This window comes from Chinchilla lanigera, unplaced genomic scaffold, assembly GCF_000276665.1.
Source record: "Chinchilla lanigera isolate Chin_1 unplaced genomic scaffold, ChiLan1.0 scaffold00059, whole genome shotgun sequence".
Classification (NCBI taxonomy): Eukaryota; Metazoa; Chordata; class Mammalia; order Rodentia; family Chinchillidae; genus Chinchilla; species Chinchilla lanigera.
In genome coordinates, this window is record NW_004955460.1 from 14,966,566 (window position 1) to 14,985,722 (window position 19,157).

Here is a 19,157-nt window from a genome sequence, read left to right on the forward strand (position 1 = left end):
TGAAATTAAATCAAGCAAAAGAGAAATGGTGCAGTTGAGAGACCAGTTAACACAAGATGTATGAGACTGCTGCCAGTGTAAGACTCTGTGCTGTTTCACAGTAGCCTTTTTTGTTACAACCAGAAGGAAGAGCTGGGTGTGGTGGCACAGACCTATAATCCAGCACTCGGGGAGGCTGAGGAAGGAGGATCACAAGTTCTAGTCCACCCGGGGCAACCTAATGACTTACTGAGACCCTGTTTCAAAGAAATTTTTTAAAAAAGAGCCGGGGATATAGCTCAGTGGGAAGGAACACGGTTCAATCACCAGTACTGGAGGGAAAAAAAAAAACAGGAGTGCAATCCAAAATAATGATGAAAAAGTGTAGGTTAGTAAAGACAAACAGTAACAGAGTTGCTTATTATTATGTCCTGTACATGAATTTCTGTGCCGTACTTTTATGCCACTTAGGGATGGGATAGGTTTGCCTACCAGCATCTTCACAAACCTGTGAAAATCTGCTGCACTATGTTGTTACAGTGGCTACGATGTTACTAGGTGATAGGAATTTTTCACTTCCATTCGAATCTTATGGGACCACCAATCATACATGTGGCGCTTCCCTAACCAACACAGTTATAGCACACATGAGTGTACTCTGGAACAGGCCAATGATGGTGAACCTTTTAGAGCTTTCAGTAATAACAAACATCTAGCACATGTGCCATAGGTTCACCACCACTGTACTAGGCCCTCTCCTTTATGTATTTATTTTTTTGTGAGACAAGATCTCACTAAGTTACTAAGTTATCCAGGATGGGCTCAAACTTACAATCCTCTTATCTCAGTCTCCGAGTCCTAGGATTATAAACCTGGCTGCCCTTTCTCCTCTGATGAAAGAAATGATTCCTGATTTATCCCGCCCTTCCCTTCCCCCAGTGTCTATGTAGCATGAAGTCTTAACAACAAAACTATTGTTAAAAATAATAATACCTCCCTTTACTGAGCACTTACTATGTGTCAAGCACTGAACTAAATATTTCACACATCACTCCGATCTATCCTCTCACAACCACCTACTATATTCATTTTACGGATGGCTAAACAGAGACCAGAGAGGTTAAGTAAACCTCTGAGAGTCTGTTCTGAGCTTCCTGGAGGAAACAGACCTCCCCATTCAGGTGTGCCTGATTCTAGAGCCCACACCCTGCTGCAGTGCCACACTGGGGTGGCACCACAGTGCCCATCTTGGACTGCACAGTGTGGAATAAGGAACCAAGTGCCCTCCTCTGTTGCTTGGCAGGATGTCTTTGATGTGCTGGGCTTCAGAGCTGAGATCAGTGTGTACAAGGTGACTGTGGGGATCACTCTGACTGTGGGGATCACACTGTCCGGGAACGTGAAGTTCAACAGAAGCCCAGAGAGAGGCAAGCTGAAGGGGACACCGCAGAGGCAGGCGCTAGGCTGGGGCTGATCAGCGACAAGGCAGCTCCCCGTTCTGCAAAGCAGGGCTTGTGGTCATTTCAGCCACTCCCGATAAGACGTTCTTGGAATGTTCACTCACCGATATTCTCAGACAGGCAAGGCAGTGAGTCAGAGGTTTTGGTTTCTCCAGTCTGCTTTGCTGCTTGACATCGAGAAAATGTAGAAACCACCCAGGATCTTTATTTTCTTCTTGGCAAAATAGTTTCTCTTCCACCGTCCCCGTTACCCCTCCCAAGACCACGATAGAAAATGCTAGGTGTCTCCAGGGTATAGCACCATCTTCCTTCCACTCACCTGCCTGTTTTGTCCCTACTCCGTGGCTGACAAAGTTGCTCACCTTATAGGTCTCAATTCTGGTGAACTCCAGAAAGGCATCACCAGGCCCTGGATCAAAGTAGGCAGTGACTTTGTGCAAAGGGCCAGAAAAAGGAACAGTGCAACAACTCCACTGGGGCTCTGGACAAGGATGTCTATGACAAGATTTTCATGTGGCTGGTGGCCAGGATTGACAAGACCTTGGACACCAACATGCAGAGACAATTCTTCATTGGAGCGGGAGCTGGACATTACTGGCTTCGAGATCTTTGAGGTGTTTCTGGTGTTATGTGTGTTTCTTCTTTGGGGTGGCTGTTTTTCCTTTGGTAAGCTACTTTTCTCCATGGTTGTCTCATTTCTCACTTTGGACCTGAGCAGGCCAATCTTATTTTGCCACTGGATCTCTGATTTTTGGACTCCAGAAATTTTCATCTACGTTTCTATGGTGCTGAGTCATAAAAAAAAAAATGGTGTGAAGTTAGTGGATAGAGCTAATGCTCTGCCAGGGCCAGCCTCTACTGGCTTCAAGAGCGAATTGTTAAAGTTTTCAGGAATTCTGTGAGTCAGCTGACATGATGTTGATGGTTCAAAATTTGCCATAGCGCCAGGCATGGTGGTGCACGCCTGTAATCCCAGCACTCGGGGGGCTGAGGCAGGAGGATTGTGCGAGTTTGAGACCAGCCTGGGCTACAAAGTGAGCTCAAAGCCAGCCTGAATTGCATAGTGAGACCCTGTTTCAAAAAAAAAAAAAAAAAAAAAAAAAAAAAAAAAAGTCCATGGTGTGAATATTTACACTATGAAATTGGCAACTCCTAAAAAGTATGGTCTTTTGTTTTTAAAGGAGAGAACTGATTTATCAGCACACATTGATGACCTTCCACTTTGGGAAATGAAAAAAAAAAAAAGGGTTTTTAAAAATTATCCTATAGATAAGAAAAGCTGGGGGGGCGGATAGAGACAGAGAGACAGAGACAGAGATAGAGACAGACATAGAGACAGACAAAACTGCCCCCAGGGATGTAGTGGGTCAGATCCATAAAGCATTTCAAATTATTTTCATCCCTGGAAAGATGGTTCTTTCCACAATAATTTCCCTTTGTTGCACGGGCTACCTGGGCTTAGGGTTCCAGAATCCCCACTGCAAGGGAGGGTACCAGAGAACTCCTTCTCATACATGGCTGCAACCATGAGCAGGTCAGCAATCAGGCATCTTGCCCTCGCAGAATTCTCGCACATATCTGTCCCTTTGTTCCCCTCTGGTAGGCTCTCTGGACCGCAGCTAATGCCTCCTTCTCTGTTCTTGCCCAGCTCAAGAGCTTTGAGCAGCTGCTGTGCATCAACTTCACTGACAAGAAGCTGCAGCAATTCAACCACTGCATGTTCGCGCTGGAGTGCAAGCGTGAGGGCATCAAGTGGACGTTCGACTTCAGCCTCGACCTGCAGGCCTGTAGGGACCTCCTAGAAAAGGTGACTTGCTGCGCTCCCCAAGAGGGAGCTGGCGAGAGCCTGGGGCCCTGCGAGGGGCATGCCCCAGGAGGGGAATGTCATTGGAGCTCTTAGCACAGGGCAGTCAGCCATACAATCTTTGTTGGCCTGACCACTAACGCCCCCCCTTACACACACACACATACACACAAAATAGGCACAACAGCAGCAAAGACTACTGAGAGTTGGGCAGTATTTGTTGCAACTCCATGGACCATGACAATCTACCAAATAGGGGGCGTATTTTATTACCATTTTACAGATAAAAACATTGAGGCACAGAGAAAGGAAGCCACCTGTGTGAGGCAGCAGAGTTACGCTCTAACCAGGCAGTATAATAGTTCTCCCTGCAGCCACACCACGTGGAATGTTTGAGCAAGTGATCTCGGGTGAAGAATGTCCGCGAACATTATCAAAATATATGCGTTGAAACTCAATATTTTGTGAAATGAATAGGCACTAGTAATAAAAGGGAAAAATTTTAAAAATAATGTACATGGTTTAATTAAATGTGGAAAAAGGATAGAGGAAAGAGGATAAAAGAGAGGTAGACAACAGGTATCACTGACTTCAGGGGTTTTCTGAAGATCAAGCCTGCCCGGGGCCACTGCTGGGGTGGGATTAGCGTTTGGAGCGCTATCTGGCCTTAGTCCTCAGGGTCACTTCTGTTGGACGCTATGGATTCCGGCCACCTTCACGCTGAAATGGCATTTGAAAACGTGGCCATGGAGTACCAGGTGCTGGTCCCAGATGTTGCTGTCCTGGGTTCTGCTTCCTGGCTTGCCATGTGGGTGGCCAGCGCATCTCTCTCACCAGCCTCAGGCCCAATGCTGTTCTGTTCCTCAACACCCAACATTGTTCCGTCCTTTTCCATTGTAGCCCATGGGCATCTTGTCCATCTTGGAGGAACAATGTGTCTTCCCAAAGCCGCGGGTGCCACGTCCAAGGCAGCCCTGTATGACAACCACCTGGGCAAGTCCAGCAACTTCCTTAAGCCCAAAAGGGGCCACAAAAGCAAGGAGGACCCTGAGGCATCTGCTGGCTACCATCCACCCTTGCGACTGTACACCCACCCTGACCTGCCTCTCCAGAGGATCCTGCTCCAACTAGCACAGCCATAATGTATTCGGATGCCCAGCCATCGAAATGAACTCCAGCTCAAACCTCCTCAGAGTTTCTCCACCTGAGAGTTCTAAAGCACCTCAGCCAAAGATGCTTATTAGGGAGCAGCTGGTGATTCATGCCATCAGACCCGCCAGGGCCACACCACTGTCAGCGGCCCTTGGTGTGACGGCTGAACATCAGCCTCGGCCAGAAATGACACCATTTGCAAAAAGAAAAAAAATGATTCTGTGAGCCCATTAATTACTCCCAACGGAATCATTTCCCCCTCTGATAGCTTGTCGCTGCCAAACCAATAAGGTGACATCTGTGGAGCAGCTTTTTCACTCATGACAAATGTAGTCCTTGGGAAAGAGGGAAATTAAGTAAGCTAGGACTCAGGTTTTATTTGTGTAACTAATAAGGAAGGTAATGTGGGTCCAGCCAGCTTATAAGAATGTGTTTGATTTCCTTGAGATTTCAATATCGCTGTATGTGCTGACACTCCTGTTACCAGCAGTCTGTTGAGCCTCTGTGGGTTTAACTGCAGGGAAACAGCAGCCTTAAGACAGTGCTGTCAGGAAAGCCATGATTGCGTTGGGCATTGGGGCCAGGATTTTATATCATCAACCATAACAATGCCAATTACCCGCAAAATGGATCGGGTAGATACTTTGAGCACACAGCAGGCCTGGAGCCAAATTGCGGCACTACACCTCCTTGCCACACTGAAATGAGAAGAGCTCCATATTTATAGCAATGGTACATTCTAGGCTACATGGGAGCTGTGCACTTCTGAGAAGCCCTTCATATAAGGCGCTGAGGTGACAAATGTCTATGTGCTGAACAGGAGATGGGAAGCCCAAAGGTTTGGCTTCTCTGATGCTTTCCTCAGTTCTCCATGGTCAGTGGAAGAATCTACAAAGCTTCTTCCTCTTATCCATGAAGATAGGGCCTTATGGCAAAACAGGAAACTGAAATTAGTGGGTATCTGTAGTGGTTGATTGATTATGTCAACTTGAGAAGTTTAGAAGCATAACTAAACTTGGCTCAGCAATTGGCCCAGCAATTCTATACCCTAGGGTGTAGAGGAGCCACCCTAGGGTCAATCATCACCTAGATAATATAAAAAGGAAATGAAGAAAGACAGAGGTACTTCCATCCTTCTGGAAGAGCTCCAGTCTTCACCTTCAGCTTGGACTTAGTCTCCTGGCTTCTAGAGCAGACTCTTTGGCTTCCACCTTGGATCCTTCAGCCTTCTGTCGCAGACTCATCGGCCTCCTGGTACGGACTTGCATGGAACTCTGCAGTGAACTCCAGACCCTGGACTGATTCCTTCAGTCTTCAGCGGGCAGACACCCTCTGCACACTTCCCCATACAACTCTCTGGCTGACTGTCGTAAGCCAATCTTGTAATTTCTTATAATTTGTACATCCTGTGTTATATCTCTTTCTCCAGTAAAACCCTGACTGATACAATATCCAACGGCCTGGACATAGGGAGCCCCCAATCCTGGACAAATACAGCTCCCATTCCTCCAGGCAATGACCCTACAGTGCTGTAAGCAGAATGCATGCTCCTCAGCAAGAAGAGGTGCCAAACCCTTGCAGAGATTCCTTCGTGTAGCTCAAGATTCCACCAGCCATGACCAGTCACTGACAGCAAGTCCACCTGGGCAGAAGAAGACGTGAGGATCAGGAAATTCAGTGTGCCCAGCAAAGCAGGCAGTGGAAGGAAAGATCACAGCTTGAGAGACAGCAGCCAGGGAGTCCTGGTTTATGTGCAGTGCTTGGAGATGAGGTATCCAAGACAAGCAAGCTGCAAATGCTGAAGAAAGCAGAGAATGAGGTTCCAACTCAAATGGTTTAGGACCATTCCCCAAAGCACAAATTCTTCAGGAAAAGAACCGAAGCCCCAGGAGATAGGCCTAGAGGTTGGTCCTAAGATCCCAATGCAGAACAAAGCTGTAGGTTGAGGTTCCAGGTGTGGAACCTGAAAAGGGGAAGGAAGGTCTCCTACTTGCTCACTGGCATCTGCCCCACTCCAGGTGGGATATAACATCACAGGCTGGCTGGAAAAGAACAAAGACCTCCTGAAATGAAACAGTGGCGGGCTTGTTCCAGAAATTAAGTATGGGGCTCTTGGGTGTTTTCTTCAAAGAAGAGGAAGCTCCGGGTATAGTTGGCCTTTTGTTGAGTCCAGTCTTCCTGTGGTGATGCCCTTTAATGGCCAACGTGGAAGAAGGAAACAAAACTCTCTTATTCAACTCTTGTCAAATGTGTAAGTGAGTGAGTGAATGAATGACAAACTGCTCAAAGTAGGACATGCATGACACAACAACAGAATAGAAAGATGTTAATGTGGGGCCGAGGGTGGTTCAGTGATAGAGCACTTGCCTGGTGAGTGTGAGATGCAGGGTTTGATACCTAGCACCGCAAGAATAAGAAAGAAAAAGCAGATAAGAAAGATGTCAGGCCTCTCCTGCGCCTGGGAAGCCATGTGGCGGGGAGTGCCGGCCTTTGGGCCAGACCCTAGCCACGCAGGTGCCTGGGAGGCAGGCAATTGGCTCCCAGGAAGCTGCACAGTGGGGAATGCCAGCCTTTGGGCTGGACCCTAGCCACGCAGGCACCCAGGAGGTGGGCTCCTTATGCCTAGGAAGCCACACAGCAGGGAATGCCAGCCTTTGGGCCAGCCCCTAGCTGCGTCGGCGCCTGGGAGGTGGGTAGTCTGCGCCCGGGGAGCCTCACGGCAGGGAGTGCGGCCTTTGGGTCTGACCGTAGCTGCGCAGGTGTCCAGCAGGTGGGCTGCCTGCACCTGGGAAGCCGCTCAGTGGCGTGCACTGTGCACGGCGACCCTTAGGCCAACTGCCGCTGCACTGTTGAGAACTATCATGGCACAGAGAAGCAATGACACAATCGGCCTGCCATGTACCGGCTGCAGAGGCCCGCCTGAGGATGTGTGTGAATCATCCCAACATGGAGAAACCCCTGGGAATACATGCCACACAATGGGTCACTCTTGCCTCGGCTGTTGAGAACCAGAAAGGTCCAGAGTCAGCAGAGAAACAGCTGCTGAACAAGGACTCAGAGAACACGAGAATACAGGCTTCGCCTGAAGACTCAGAGGTCCAGCTGACCAGGGTCATGAGAGCCGTTCAGAAGCTGGAAACCAGGAGGACCTTGTGCAATACCTGGGGAGACCCCCTGGATGCCATTCTTCCCCTGACAGTACAAGCTGTGGTGGAGGAGCGCGTGGAGTTCTGGAGAGGTCTGCACCGAGATTCCTGCTGCCTGTGCTGGAGGTTGGGGAGAGGATACTAAGTGGGTGTGGGGTCCCAATGCGCTGGGAGGCTGGAGAGAAAAAGCTACAAAAAATGGCTTTCTCCCCAGATGGCTCACTTGAGATGTTAGTAAGAATTGCCTCCTCAGTATTCTATAGCTGTAACGAGCAGGAGGCCAAGGAGAGAAAACAGAGAGACTGAGAAAAAGCAGCTGCTTTTGCTGCAGCCCTAAGAGAAACAGACCCTAAATCTGATTCTCAGGACCCCAAGAAGAACTTGACAACTACATTCATCTGCTACCACTGTTAAAAGCCAGGCCACCTCAAGAGGAACTTCCCTAAGAAGCCCCCTGGGCCATGCCCTGAATGCAAAGGTGACCACTGGAGATTGGCCTGCCCTCTGAAGCGGAGGCCCCAGAGCTCAGACCCATCCTACCAGTTAGTCTAACAGGAATGAGAGGACCCATGGCATACTATGCCTTCTCCCTCTGGCCAGACTGTCATCTCCATGGAGGAGCCCTGGGTAATCATGACTATGGAGGAACAAGAAAACAGACTGTTGCTAGACACAGGTGCAAGTCTCTCAGTCCTTCTTTTCAATCCTGGCCTTCCTTCCAGCCGTGACACCTCAGTGAAAGGAGTCGCTGGTGAGGAGGTAATATGCTATTTTTCACAACCCTTAGGCTGTAACTACTTGTTAGATCTTTCTTGTGTATCTCTGTCTTCCTGAGAAACCACTTTGAAGACACCACCATGTATTACAGCAGCCATTGATATTTTCCTACTAATCGGTCCATAACTCTGTAATGTTTGTATTGTTCCTATGCTATTTTGTAAACGGATGTATGTTCATTACTAAGTGTTTCCTACAACAACCGTTGAGAATAGTCAATGAATATTCAATTGGTCACTCATGTATAGCTCTATTTATTTTCTTTAGAAACCACTTTGAAGATACCAAAGTATAGTACAACAACCATTGATAATAACCTACCACTTTTGTCTGTAACTCACTATTATTTGTCTATTTGTTTTCCTGAGAAACTATCTTGTAGATAACAATATGTAAAACAACAACCATTGATAATTGCCTACCACTTTGTCTGTAATTCACTAAGCCCCCCTATTACTACGTTATCCTTCTTTTACTCTTTAAAATAAAAAAATAAATAAAATTTTTTTTAAAATGTCATTGTGTCCTGGGAGCTTCCATCAGCTCAGCTGATCATGGAGCCCATGTCACCTCTAGGTGGAGTGACACTGCTTGGGAAAGTTGACACCCAGTTGCCCTGTGCTTATTTTCTGATCCTACTCTTGTCTGAGACAAAGGAGAAGCACAGCCCTGCCTCCTATCCAACGGCAATCATGCCGGCCAGAGGGGAATGCCCTGGGTGAAAACTGCCCCCTAGAACTGCCATTCAGCTGGGCAGAAACTGCCTATCTGCTTGGGTTCAAGGACATTTCACCAACACGCATATCCTTCAAAGGTCTATAGACTCTTCCTCCTCCCCAGGCAATGGGGGTCAGTTTGTCACCTTGTCCCGCCCTAAATCACTCTCCAGGGAGGTCAGGACCCCTTTTGGCAGTTATGCTGCAGTCAACCCATTTTCCCGCTCCCTGGTAGATCTCATTTTCCTGATGTGAGGGTCTCACCTCACCTACTCCCAAGAAAAGCCTTTTAAACCCAGAGAACATGTGTGCTTTGGTACACAGCACTTACTGGGGCTGTCTGGCCCTGGGCTGGGTGCTGACACAAAATACATTTATCTCTTCCTCAGCTGGAGGCAAGAAACAGAAGAGGGTGTCCTCCTTCATGATGGTCTCTAATTTTTATTAAGTAGGAGCTACTCAGAGGCCACCTTGGGTCCAGTATGGTCTGGCTGCTGCTTCACGGCCAAGGTCAGAGTGATTTCATTCTGTCTGTGACAATCTCTTACTCAAGGGGTCTGTTGCCCTCTGAAGAGCACACAGAATCACTGGACCATCAGACAAAAAAGACCCTTAGAAAAGATCCAGTCCAAACACGTTCCAGACTGAAGCCCAGCAATCAGAGGGACTTGTGCAACATGACAAATGGAGATAGGACCGAACAAGATCCTGGGCCAAGATTTGGCCGACAGATCTTCTGCATGGGTCACAACTTCTGCAAAATGTGGGCATTACTGGAAACATTTTTCAAAGGGCAGAAGTACAGCCACCAAGGGCATGTGATGTGAAGGAAGATTTTATTATTTCCCAAGGGTCAGGCTTTCCTGGGCAGAATGAGCCACCTCATTGGAGGGACCCAAGATGTGGAGGAGGGACCATCCCTTAAGGAGGTTAACAGCAGGCAGGATCTTGCCTGCCAGACCCTATGGGTCTTCCTAGTGCCAAGATTCTTCAATAAATCATCCTTGAATCAGGAGGGGCTTCCTCTCTTGTAAACCATGTCACCCTTGTTCTTGCGAATAGCTCTGTTCCAAAGAACTTTCTACAATGATAGAAATGGTCTCTTCTTGCTGGACGTGGTGGGGCATACGTGTAATCTCAGCACTCTGGAGGCTGAGGAAGGAGGATCGTTGTGAGTTCGAGACCAGCCTGGGCTACAAAGTGAGCTCAAGGCCAGCCTGAACTGTGTAGCAAGACCCTGTCTGTCTCAAAAAGACAAAAAAAAAAAAAAAAAAAAAGAAAGAAATGTTTTCTTCTGCACTGTCTAGTATGGTGGCCACTAACCCTACATAGCTAATGCATACTTGAAAAGTGGTAGGTAGGGCTGAAGCACTGGGTTTTAATTTTAATTTAATTCTAACTACGTACCTCTCCTGAGTGTGGGTAGCCAACAGTATCAGTGCTGAGTCTCTCTCTCTCTCTCTCTCTCTCTCATTCTTCCCCCTCTAGTTCCAGGAGCAGCTGAACAAGCTGATGACCACCCCCACAGCACCTCCCCTCCTCATTTTGTCCACTGCATTGTCCCCAATGAGATTAAGCAATCAGGTATGTTATGAGGTCATGTCTCCCTACTGGAAGTTATGGGAGTCTGAAAAGTTAGGATTTGTTCCAAGTTAAGTTCATCTTTTATTGCCAGAGCTGACGAAGACAAACCAAGGCTCCGAGGGAGAGACTCTCAAACGGTAGATTACCTAAAAATATGTTCTAGCTCCTTTCTAAAGCAGAACGGTGCCCACCCAGCCAGAAATCACTCTCACAGAGTTTTAGGGCATGGGTTGAACTGAAAGAGGGGGACCTGGGGCCCCCTGAGCAGTAACAGGAGAAGCCTGGGACTATAGCATAGGTGCTTAGTTCAGCCTTCTTAGATCGCAAGAGCTGGTCTGTCCTATTCTAGAGCAGTGACTCTCCACCCTGTGTCTCTGTCTCGGCAGGGGTGGCCGGTGCCCACCTGATCATGCCTCAGCTGGATTGCAGTGGTGTCCTGGAAGGCATCCGTATCTGCAGAAAGGGCTTCCCAAACAGGCTGCAGTATTCAGAGTTCAAACAGAGGTGAGTGGTGTCCCCCGACACCTTCCCTGCAGTGCTTAGTCTTCAGGGCACCCACTAGTGGGTCAGTGCAGTGGCATCAGACTGGCAGAACTGTGGATGCCCTCCCAACACGGCTTCACTCTCGCTGCTTTGTACACTTTGACTCAGGATTCAACTGCCAGAACCTGCATTTCTTTGTCTGTCAGAGCCTGCTTTGCCCTTCCCTGGCAGGCTGAAAGTCCCAGGAATTAATGCCTCCCCCGGTGTATCCCTTAACTGATGAGTTGATATAGAAATACTTCCTCTCCCTCGTCCTCATAGAGGACTCATTCTGAGTTCATTTTCTGCACTGGCTCTCAGAAGCAGTGTGCTGGTAAACATTTAACAAGTGTTCTCAGGGCTAATAAGAAGAAGCCCTTATTGGTAGGAAATCTGCCAGTTTCCGCGATATAAATACTCGCCGCCCCCCTCAGTGGCATTAGGCTCCAGTTGCCCATTGTGATACCTGCCTTGATAATATATCTTTTATTGGTTTTCTGCTCATTTTCCAAACCTACCACCTACAAAATAAACTACTTGCACTCAAATCCTTGTCTCAAAGGTCTGCTTCTGGAGAAATTAAACTAAGACTCCTATCTTGGAGATGACCTTCCACACTCTTCACTTTCTGGAAGACATTGCTATACATTAAAGAATCAAGAAATGCCATAAACAGAGTATGATGGAGCATGCCTGTAATCCTGGTACTCTTGGTGGCTGAGGCAGGAGGATAGCAAGTTTAATTCCAGCCTGGGCATCTTAGTGAGACAACCTCAAAATAAAATTTAAAAAAATAAAGGTTTTAGGAGTGTAGCTCAGTGGTACAATGCTGCCTAACATGCACAAAGTCCTGAGCTCAATCCCCATTTTTGGGGTGGGGTGGTCACTGGATATCAGCTTGGCTAACTCTCCCTCTGAAATCCCCAGCTAGGAAAGATGTGACCAGGATCACAGAGGGGTCTGCTAACAGGTCAGCATAAGAAAGTGTTCTCCAACGCCTGGGCCAGTACTTTTTCTGTACTCCTAACTCTGTCAGAAAGAGAAGGACTTACATTTCTTCATTTCTTGGGAAACCTCCTCCCAGAACCCCTCGTCTACACTAACGTTCACCTCCCACCTGTAGCTTTTGGCCCAAAGCCTCCTATTAGTCTTTCCTGCCTCCTGTGGGAATCTGCACGTCATGTCTAATCCTTGTTTTAAAGACCATCTCCAAGATGGGTGGGTTGTTTAGGGCTGAGGTGCAGACTGTAATCCTAGCTACTTGGGAGGCTGAAGCAAGGGAATCACAAATTCAAGGCCAACTGGGCAACTTAGCAAGACTTTGTCTTAAAATAAAAAAATGTATAAGGGGGTCGGAGATGTAGCTCAGTAGCAGAAAGCCCTTGGGCTCAAATGTCAGTATTCAAGGAAAAAAATTACGAGCTAACTGCATGCATTTATAACTTGGGTATGCTGATGACTGGCAGTCCTCTCTTCTATCAGGTACTAAGTGCTGAACCCCAGCGTGATTTCCCAAGGGTCTGTGGACAACAAGAAAGCTTGGGGCTCAGAGCTGCTTCTTGGGGTCATCAACCTGGACACAAATGAATACGAAATTGGGCACACACCAAGGTAGGGTCTTCTGGTGGGTGTCCCTTCCCTACACGCACTCAGTGTTACCCCAAAGTGGGCTGAGGAGTTTGAATTCCAGCTCTACCACTGGGCCAGTACCTCAGCGGAGAACTTCAGTTTCTTCTTCTGAAAAACCAGGGTTAATAATGCCACTTACGATATTAGGAGTGATAGAACCCAGCTCAGCACAGAGTGGTAATCAATGGTGAGATATTTCTTAGTCCTGTAGAGGCTTGTTTCTGAGACTCGAAGGAGCAGATCAGACTGAAGGTCCTGGGTCTGATGGGCATGGCACTGTGTGTGGGTGGGGCCTGGGCAATGAAGCCCTGTAATCACAGCTCACCCACACAGTGAGCCCCGAGCCTTGTGCTGGCTGTGAGTTGGGGCTGACTCAGACAGAGTGGCCTCCTGATCCTGACTCATAGGGCCTGGGCCACCCTGTGTCTGTCCCATTTCCTGGCCTGCCAGGAAGAAGCAAAAAGTCCTGTAGGGCAGGATTATAAGGGCCAACCAGGCAAGGTGCAAGGTGTCCATCTAGAGTTGCCTCACCAGACTGCACCCCAACGTGACAGCCAGGGTGACATGGGCGGAGCATGGGCTTGGCCCCCAGGGGTGCAGGGCTCAAAAGCTCCCTCTGTATGGGCAGGAGCAGACAACCTGCCTCACCAAGTCTCATGCAGGATGCAGGCCTGGTGTGGAAGTTCCCAGCATGCTTGTGTCTCCTACGCATTTCACCACTGCAAACATTCATGAACACTTACTGTTGCCAGAAATGGTTCTTGGCTCTAGGGACACACAGTGAGGATGAGCCCCTAGAGCTTGCTTTACAACAACTGGGTATTTGCAGAATTGTTACACAGTCACGACTATTTTCGCCTCCTTTACAGTTAGGATGAGCTATGTGTAGCTAGATCGGCTTACAGAGGACACTTGAGGTCTTGTCACTGAATCCTTGAATACTTGAGCTGGAAAGAACTTGGAGACAAGAACGCCCATCCTTTCTCCGCCCACTTTGGACAGATGGGAAACTTAAGAAAGCCTAGAGAGCGGGTGGAGGTGGGTGCTCAACATCACAGAGCCAGAAGGATCCGGTTAGCAGGCATCCTGTGGCCTGGGGAGCCAGAGCTGACGGCTCCGGAATCCGTCTGGGCCACAGCCTGGGCACACGCGCTGCACCTTGCTGATGTTCAAGGGTTGGGCTGCACACTTCAGGCCCAGCAAAAATGTCCGGGGATACTAGAGACAGCGTTGCCCCCTGAGGACCAGGCGGACTGGCAGCAAGGACAGAGAGAACAGAATGGTTCTGCCTGTGAAGCGAGTCCCTGTCTCTGATGTTGCCTTGTGTGGGCCCTACCCCAGCCACATGCCTGTCTCTGAGACCAAACCTCAGTGCCAATTCATAGTAAAGTATCAAGAAACAAATTTTTAAAAAGACAAAGAATTTAAAAAGAAACGCTTTATGACACCAAGGTTAATTTCTCTACCCTGCAACGTCTAGCTCCTCGGGAGGAGTTTTGTGGGAGGCAGATGGTGAAGAATCTGTGTGTGTGTGTGTGTGTGTGTGTGTGTGTGTGTGAGTGATGGGGATTGAACCCAAGGTTCGCAGAACTATATCCCCGGTCCTATTTATTTTTTATTTTGAGATAGGGTCTCACTGAGTCACCAGGCCTGGGCTTGTACTTGCGATCCTCCTACCCAGACCTCCCAGTGTGCTGGGATGACACGGGTGCACCACCTTCTCCACTTAGGCATCCTGCATCTTTCAAAAGGCCTCCAGGCGGGTGTGACACATAGCCAGAGTTAAGATATATGACAAGGATGACAGTTGCCTGTGGTAGGGTGTGCCAACATCCAACCTCATGAGGGAAGACTAAACTATTTTCCAAAATTCGTGTAGCGATATGCACTTGCACACACACCTTGATCCACATCCCTGCCAACATTTGTTTTATCAGAAGTCTTAAATGTTGCAAGGGGTGGGGAGTTGGAAACTGAATCTTGTGACCTTCATTTGATTTCTCTGGGACTGTGTATTTCCAGCTCTTTTTAACATACCTTTAAAGCTGGCCTTATTTTCCTGGAGTCTCACACACTATGTCCAGAAGCCTGAGGCTATCTAGTATTGGTGAAGCTGTCTTTTTTATGGGAAAACTCTACCCTCCTCCTCATTTGATCCCCTTCTACCACACCCAGACCTGTGGGACCAGTATGCAATGACTCTATCTAAAGTAAAGGCTGCTTTCCTTGGAGGTAATGGAGGAAGGGCCCTTGCTGCTCTGCCCACAGAGCAAACACTGTTATATAATAATCCATCATGTTTTACTTGGACTCTTACAATAGTTTTCCACCCATTATCTCATTTAATCCTCAAAGCAACCCTCTGAGGGAGGGGACAACACCCGCATTTCATAGGAGGAACTGAGGCTCTGAGAGGTGAAAGGTGTTCAAGGTGATCTAGCTCAAGGACAAAGCTGGGTCTGGAACCCAGCTGGCTCCCAGAGAATTCCCACACCACAGAGATATGATCTCTTACATTTCAAAGCCCCTTGGGATCAGCTGGCTCTTTGATTCAAACTCTCTCAAGTGACTGCCTTTGGGTGATGACTGGGCTTTTATCAGACCAGTGTCTCTCCCCCAGGTATTTTTCTGGGTGGGCATCCCGGCCAAGGTTGAGGACGTGAGGCACAAGCATCTGGCCAAGATCATGACACTGTTGCAGTGTCAGCTTCAAGGCTTCCTCATAAGGGTTGAGTTCAAGAAGACGCTGGAACGAAGGTAACACTCCCAGCAACAACAGGGAAGCTACCACCAAAGCCACACACAGATGTGGCTGGAGCCTTCGTGTGGTGGGATGAGGGGTGGATGCCAATGTTTTTGCGGACCCCAAGGACCCATTTGGGACCTGCCTTAGTCTCCTGGGTCCACCATAACAAAGTACTTATATCGGTCAGCTCTCCCATTGCTGGACATAATATCCAGCAATCAGAATTCACCGGAGGAAAGGCTTTAATTTTGCTTATAGTTTGGTGCAATTCAGTCCATGGTCAGCCAGCTCCAATGCAAGAACATCAAAGCAGAAGGTAAGACAGAGCAAAGTTGCTTAGTTCATCATGGCCAGAAAGCAGAGCAAGAGAACACTGCCAGCGGAACCATATATAGTACCTAATGCCATGCCTCCAGGACCCGCCCAGACACACCAAGGAGCATAGTCTACTAACCTAGGTGTTTCATAATCCAATGAAGTTGACATGTCAGGATTAATGGTCCTAGTACTGCACTCTGGGTATAGCTTAAAACAACAAGAATTATACTCCCATAGTTCTGGAGGCCAGAAGTTCAAGTCAAGGTCGGGCAGGGCCACACTCCCTCTGAAAGGTCCCATTTTTGCCTCTTCTAGTCCTAAGCTCCCAGTGTTCCCTGGCTTACAGAGACATCACTACAGTCCCTACCTCTGCCCTCACATGGCTGTTCGCCACATAACACTCTGTCTTTGCATCATTTTCCATCTTTCTAGGAGGACAGGGGGCATACTGGGTTAGTGGGCCATCCTCCTCCAGCATGATGTCAACTTATTACATCTGTTAGAGCCTATTTCCAAATAAGGTCACGTTCACAGGTGTGAGGATTTAGGACTTCAACATATCTTTTGGGGGACACAATTCAGTCCCTAACAGGGACCAACCAATACAAAGCTTCTTTGTAGCTTACAAGTCCCTCCTTTCCTTCCTTCCCTTCCCTTCTCTTCCATTCCATTCCTTCCTTCCTTTTCAAAAAATGTTTTACTTTGAGATAGCATCTCACTAAGTTGCTAAATTGCCTAGGCTGAGCTTGAACTTGTGATCCTCCTGCTTTGGCCTCCCAGAGTGCTGGAATTGCAGGTGTGTGCCACCACATCCAACTTTAGGAGATACATTCACAGTCTTCCCCTTATTTGACCCATATGATACAGTGAGAGGGGTGTGGTTGGGCCAGCACCACCTATTTTACAGATGTGGAAACTGAGGCAGAGAAATTAAGAAATTGGGCCAGGTTCGTGCAAAGTCTTAGAATTGGGCTTTTCAGCCATTTCTCTAACATGGTAATTTAAACACTGCTGGGTCTGTCGCAGCTGACCTGGGGCTGACGCTGGCCATTTGCAGTCACTATATTAGTAATGCATTAGTCAGCTGCCAGCAAGGAGACTGCAGGCAGGGACACTGGTTATGGGCTGAGTGGGGGAGTGCTGGTCCTCCTTGCACAGGAGTAAATGTCACTCTAGTCAAATGAAGCTGCAGGGGAAAAGAAGGCGGAAGACACTAAAAACTCTGCAGATTAATTGGATTCAGGGATTAATGGGTCATTTCTGGTGAGAAATCCAAAGGGGAAAAAACAGTAAATGGCTATTCTGTCAGTTGGGTATGGTGGCACATGCCTGTAATCCCAGCACTCGGGGAGGCTGAGACAGGAGGATCACAAGTTCAAGAACAGCCTGGGCAAATTAGCCACTTAATGAGAACGTGTCCAAATATAGAAACCCAAAAGGCCTGGGGATGTAGCTCAGTGCAAAGGCTGGGGGAGGGGACAGAGAGGGAGGGAAGGAGAGAGAGTCTCTGTCTTCCGCTGTCTGGGAAGAACGGATTTCCTGCTCCTGTTGTGGAGCTCTGATCCTCCACTGACCATCGCTGCCCCACTACACTGCAATGCTGGGTCGTGAGAAAGCACTTCTGTGTCTGCACAAAATGGAACCTCAAACTTCTATCCCCTGCTCACTCCCTTTCTCAAACCTTCCCCAGGGAGGCCAGGCCCTGACACCTGCTTTTCCGTTCCTTTTGCAGACTAGGCTTGAAAGTCGTTCAGCAGAATGCGCGCAAGTTCCGGCAGCTGCGTTTGCGGAGCTGGTGGAGGCTCTACAACAAGGCAAGATGCTGGGCATGGTGGCTCATGCCTGTAGTCCCAGCACTCGGGAGGCTGAGGCAGGAGGATTGTTGTGAGTTTGAGACCAGCCTGGACTACAAAGTGAGCTCAAGGCCAGCCTGAACTGCATAACAAGACCCTGTCTCAAAAAAACAACAAAACAAACAAACAACAACAAAAAAAAACCACAAAAAACAAGGTGAGGCCTAGGGCTAAGAGGGCTGCTCCCTGTGGGCTGAGGGCTGCAGGGTACTCAGTCCTGGACAGAGATGCCCCTCCAGGTGGGAGATTCCTGGAGGCTGCAGGAACAGCTTGAAAAAGGGGGCTCCTTGGAGAAGAAGTCTAGCTTACTCCCAGACAGGGCTGATTTTTCCTTAAGAGAAATCATGGTATGTGTTCCTACCTCAGATCTCACCCTTTAAAATAAAACCCACTTAAAATGGAGACCACCACCTCCTCCACCCCAACCCCACCAAAGAAAGCGGACTTGGTTGTTGACCAAATGCCTCTGGGCACTTTCAGCCTCTACAGTGAGTCCTTGTCCTCAGAGGTGGATCTTAGGAAGTGATGGGATGGAAGCTGTCACCTCCCAGGTTCTCCCAAGACAGTGGGGGGGGGGCAGTGTGAGTGACCGGGCCACCCTTGACTATTCAGGTGGCCGTGAGCCGTTCCTCTGCATGTAGGTTGGTCAATGCCTGTGCTGGAGTCACCGGTAAGAAAGAACATGGCCCTGAGCATCACACAAAGGGGGCAGAGCATAGGACAGTTGCATTCAGGAGACAGGAGGGCAGTGTTAGTTGAGGTAGCCATGGGGGTGGGACCAGGCTGTGAGTCCTCTCCAGTAGCCCTGAGCCCTCCATAGTTCTCAGGGAAGCTTCCTTCCACTCCCCGTAAGAAAGAACTCTCTCAACAGTCAGAGGGAGGGATAGTCAGCTCTGTACGCCCTAAGTACCCACAACACAGGCCAGCCCCATGGTGGACGGACACCGCCGAGGGGTGCGCATGAGCATTTCTCAGAGTCCAGCCATCACTGGCACTCCTTGGCTTGTCCATCTGCTCTAGAACTGAACTTTCTTTGCATCAACCCTCTTTTTACTTCCAAAATTTTATTTTAAAAATGAAATAATATTTTATCTGCTGTAATCTTGTCCTAAAATAACATTGTCCACAAAAATTGTGGAGTTGATAAAATCTTTTTTCTTTTTTTCTTCTTTCTTTCTTTCCTTCTTTCTGTTTGTTTTTTGTGATAGGATCTTCCAGGCTAGCCTTGAACTCACTATGTATCCTCAAACTCATGGTGATTCTCCTGCCTCTGCCTCCTGAGTGTTGGGATTACAGGTGTGCACCACCATACCCTGTTTCTTTGTCTTTTTTTAAAACTGTGTAAGATCAAAAGTGTGTTTCATTGTTATTATTGTTGTTTTGTGGTACTGAGGATTGAACCCAGGGCCTTTGCACTGAAATACATCTCCAGCCGCCACCACACCAACCCTCACCACTACCTTTTATTTTG

General features: G+C 48.3%; 1 pseudogene; it reads left to right on the plus strand.

The window, feature by feature from the left end:
- The first annotated feature begins 1,721 nt into the window (after positions 1 to 1,721).
- LOC102025770 overlaps positions 1,722 to 19,157 on the plus strand; it is a 42,933-nt pseudogene continuing 25,497 nt past the window's right edge.